Source organism: Raphanus sativus, chromosome 4 (genome assembly GCF_000801105.2).
Source record: "Raphanus sativus cultivar WK10039 chromosome 4, ASM80110v3, whole genome shotgun sequence".
Classification (NCBI taxonomy): domain Eukaryota; kingdom Viridiplantae; phylum Streptophyta; class Magnoliopsida; order Brassicales; family Brassicaceae; genus Raphanus; species Raphanus sativus.
In genome coordinates, this window is record NC_079514.1 from 51,036,829 (window position 1) to 51,042,048 (window position 5,220).

Here is a 5,220-nt window from a genome sequence, read left to right on the forward strand (position 1 = left end):
ACTAACCTAACTATGATTATAATTATTAGCCATCACGGTTTTGCCAAATGAATGTTTTAGAAAATAAATTATAAATATTTCCAAGCTAAAATTTGTTTTTTGTTTTGTTGAGAACTACTTAATTTATTAGATTGTTGTTTTTGAAATGAAATGATGTGAAATGACTTATTCCGCTAATTCAAAAAAAAAAGTTTACCATTTGACATGAATAAAATGAAATACTCTTCCATCAAATCCACAAAACAATAGATAAAATATAAAAAGAAATGATTATATAACAAATTTGGCTATGAATAAATGGAATGATCATTCTACTTTTTGCTGTATTTCATTTCTATCATTCTATTTATTTTAGTTCCATCGATTTCTTACCCCTATCATTTTAAAAAGGTACATATTTTAGATTGAAAATACATTAAAATTTGACTGAAAATACATTGTTTTTTGTGAATAATAATTTTCCATAATTTTTAGCCAATAGAAATTCAATTAAAACATTAAATTTTGAAATTTACAATTTTTCATAAAATAATACATTGAAAAAATAAAATTATATCTTTTTGAAATAATATTTTTTTTCTGAAACGAAGAAAGTATTAATTTTCCAGTTACAGCTTCCACAAATTCTGCGACGTCAACTAATGACGTCCCGCAATGTGATGCACCCAACAGAACCAATAAGAATTTAAGTTTGATATTGGTAATATCACGATTCAGCGTTTGTTGAAGGAAAAAAACACACACACTATGTGCACCACAATCACAGCAAAGGTTTGAATATATCATAGCAAATCTATCTCGAATAGAAAAAAACTCGAATTGATACAAACTAACTGTGGTATAACGATTTTTTTTGTGGTATTACGATTCAATTATTATAACAAAAACTAGATTTTGACCCGCGCTTTAAAAGCGCGGGATTAAACTTTCAATTAACAAAAAGTTATTCAGTTATTTGATATGTTTTGTATATGTTTTTTTTTCTTAAGATTTAATATTGGAGTACGATAACATGTATTTAACCTGTTTCGTTAATTAAAGTCTGTTTTAATAATTTGGGATTGAAGATAGTTAATAAATTTATTCAAATCATATTTTAGTTCTAATATCAATTGTGTCTCAAACTTTGATTGATTGTATATTTTTATGTCAACTCACGATTAATCTGGTCTGAAGGTTATTCTAATTGCTTCAATAACAAAATAACTAAAAAGTGGCAACACAGACATAGTTAATATCCATTTTTGGGCGGCATAGCGAGTTGATAAAAAAAATCAGAGATTAATCGACGACTAATCAGGAATTAATTTTGGGATTATTTAATTATTTTTAAAATTGTATTTATCTTATTAAAGTAGAAGTATTTTAAACTTTTGTTTGGTAACATTGATAAGAATCTTTAAAAAAAAATTTGTTTGGTAACAAAGATAGTAGAGAATTTTGTTTTTCCTTATTTAAATGATATATTTAAGTATTTAATGTATTTTCTTAATTTAAATAATAGATTTCTTTAATAGAATGAATCTTAACCAAAATAAATTTCCTAATAGATTTTTTGTTAACATTTAATATTTTTCAATATTTATTAATAAAAATAATAAAATAAAAATCACACATCAAAATCAATTTATATATCATATAAATAAAATATAACATATTTTATTTACAAATTGTTAGTATATCACTTTTATAATATAAGTCCAATTAGTTATAAATATTAGATTTTTATATGATACACTGTGATATAATAGACAATTAAAATCACATAATATAATTATTTAAAATAATAAATAAAAATTTTGTTTTAAAATGTTATACTAACAATTATGTAATACATATTAATTTACACACACACACACACACATATATATATATATATATATATATATATATATTATGATTACAACAAAGAAAAAAATTGAAGTGAAAGCAAATATTTATACGGCAACGGGTCAAACTATAGAAATAAATAACAATGTTGTAAGATTTTTTTTTAACAAATTTATTTTAATTTCAAATATGTTTATATATTTTATGTATTTATAAATTATTTTATTTGTTATTAAGAATGCTAAGATTTTGGAATTGGAAAAAATTATGATCCATCTCTATATTATTTTAATTAGGAATTTAAAATTTATATCAAAATATTTTTTTAAACTTTTAATTTTTATTATAACTACAAATGTTAATTTCAATATAAATTTATGTTTAAATATTACAAATATATCATTTAAAAGTAAAAAACTAAAAACATAAAATAAATACCCGCCCGGTTAGATCTAGTATATAATTAAGTGAATTACGTAAGCTACAATAATTGTAACACAGGATATTAGAGAGGATAATAGTTCAACGACTTTGTTGTTGAAAAATAGTAACACCAAAAAACAATAATAAAATTCATAGATATTCATATATTTTTACAACCAAAAAACAATAATAAACTAAAGGGCTAATTCAAATTTGAGATTATGTTTGTTTGGATTTCCAAACCAGAAATATGATAAAAGATCTGTTTTTACTTTAAGATTTTCGAAAACTATATGTTTCCAGAAACTATGTTACACAATTGTATATGGCTGACCATGATAACTTTAACAATAAGATTTCTGTTGGCATATTTTAGCATACTCGAGAACTCTTGGTGTATTGCACTTTAAAATTGTTGTAATTTAAGATTTGGTGGAGTTATTGACTTATTGTACATGTCTGGATTCTTGAAAATTATGGTTGTACATGATCCAGTATATTTCGTATGTTATCGTGATTAGTTGGCATGAGCTAGAGAAATATGGCTGTGCATACTTGGAAATTTTTTTGGTATACATAATGAATAATAATCGATTTTCTATATTTATTTCACCTATGCTATTGAAAATTTATAGGTAAGTTGTGAAGACCGAAGACATGGTAAGAGATCGAGAACATTTGGTACACAGATGGAGAACCATGGAATAGATATTTGTAAAGTCACCAGATGATTGTATATGGTTTTCAAATATATTTAGGTTATCATGTAATATTGGCAAGTGGTCAATAAAAAGAAGGGAATTTAATGTATGAACTGGTAGAGGTTGATTAAATAATATTTGTACATTTAATGTTTTAAGTCTCGTTGATTTTTGTATAATGAATTTTCCTTTTTTACTTTTTTCCAAAATATTCTACAATGGCATAAGTTGTAATATTTGTGTAGGACGTTGAGTTGTTCTTCCTCCAAATTGGACATAAAATTCTAGCCATTCAATGTTTTTTTCGACAAAGCCTTTCATGTTATGAGAAGACTATTTGTATTCTTGACTGATAAACTAAAACTGGAAGTCACTTTAATGCATTTTCCACATCATTGGTAACTGTATTTGACAAAACAAAACTATCCAGAAACTTAAAGCCAAAAAGTGCAATGCAAATAGCTATCATGATTATGCCCTAGTGAACTGATTCCAGTACGCAAGTACATGTGTACCACAACAAAAACACATGTGGCTGTCTTTCATACTACGCATAGACAGCTTTAAAAATAGAATTTTTTTGACCATAAAAAGAATTAATCTATTCTATTAATTCTTCAACATGTCCAATTGATACGAAGTTATGTCCAATTTAAAAAAAATTGCATTAAAATATAACTGAAAATATAACTACATAAAGTAAACTATAATTGCATCTAAAATATAACTTCTCCACGATTCCATAAGTATAACCACTAAAAGTCTACTCCACGTTCCTAATTTAAAGGAATACCAATATAACAAAAAAATGTCGAATACTATATTACGTCCAAGAACTAAAATGTATTAATATTCGTGTGTTGACAAAACAAAACGCACATGTACATATACGTATATAAATAACATTGGTGTATTTAATTTAGCTAAATTGTTAATTAATTCCTTGATTCAAGTCTAAGTAAGAATATTATTTATTTAATAGATGTTCGTTCCAATTAAAACACAAAATAATAGGTTAGATTTGTATATATTTTATGTTTAATATTTAGAAAATATTTAATTTTAATTTCTATATTTTGATTTTCATTTGACATATAAAATATCAAACATAGTTTATATTATTTAAATATTTTTTTAACAAATTAAGATTTATGATATCTAACAAAATATTAAGATTTAAAAATTCAAAAATATTTATTTATGTAATGTGAATAATAAAATTAAACTTCAAATCTAAAGTAAACCAAAAAATAAAATACTATTAACAGATTGTCGATAACAAAACTCAAAAATCTAACTTTTTATCAGAAGTTATGCAAAACAGATTTGAAAAACATAATTAAAACTAAAAAAGGTAAAATTTATCTATTGATTCAACAAGTAGTTTAACCGGTAATCGGTTTCCGGATTTTAGTTATTTTTGCGGGTTTTATTGGGTTTTTAAATATCAAAACTTAAAATTCATAAAATTTATATGTGTTATGCGAATAACAAAATTCAAATTCAAATTCAAAGAAAACCAAAAGCAAAACATTATTAATAAATTTTCGATAACAAAACTGAAAAACCTAACTTCTTTATTAAAAATTATACAAAATTGAATTACAAACATAACTAAAAACTTAAAAAAGTAAAAGTTATCTATTGGTTCAACCAGTGGTTTAACCGGTTCTAGATTTTAGTGATTTTTGCGGGTTTTATTGAGTTTTTAAATATTTTTTTTTTACAAAACTCAAACCGGATTTATCTTGGATCACCCGGTTTGCCGATTTAACAACGGATCTAGGTCGGATTTCAAAACACTGAATATGAAACTTTGATTTTCAGGTCGATTCAGAGTCGGGTTTTTAGGATACAAATATTCTTGGACTAATTATATTAGGTAACTATAAAGAAAATATAATATGTTGTAAATTGTAGGAATAAAGTTTAAAAATAGTTTCTGAACTGCAATGGCACAAGTATATAATTATCCAACTCGACATATTTAATATATTTATCAAAAATTATATTAAATTAAATTAATATTAATTCTAATATAATTATACACTGAAACAAATACTAAATCTCTCTTACTAATCATTTACAATAAAAATATTATACACAAATATCATTACAATAAAAACCACAAATATGATTAAAACACACAAATATAAAAATTAAGTTAAAAAAATAAAACAAAAAATATACCCGCCCTTTGAAGGGCGGGTCAAAATCTAGTTAATGGTTTAAAACTGTTTGGGTTTCCGTTGCGTTTGGAGGAAAG

General features: G+C 23.9%; 1 pseudogene; it reads right to left on the reverse strand.

The window, feature by feature from the left end:
• Nucleotides 1–3,346: 3,346 nt before the first annotated feature.
• LOC130511438 (multiple C2 domain and transmembrane region protein 8-like) overlaps nt 3,347–5,220 on the reverse strand; it is a 4,287-nt pseudogene continuing 2,413 nt past the window's right edge.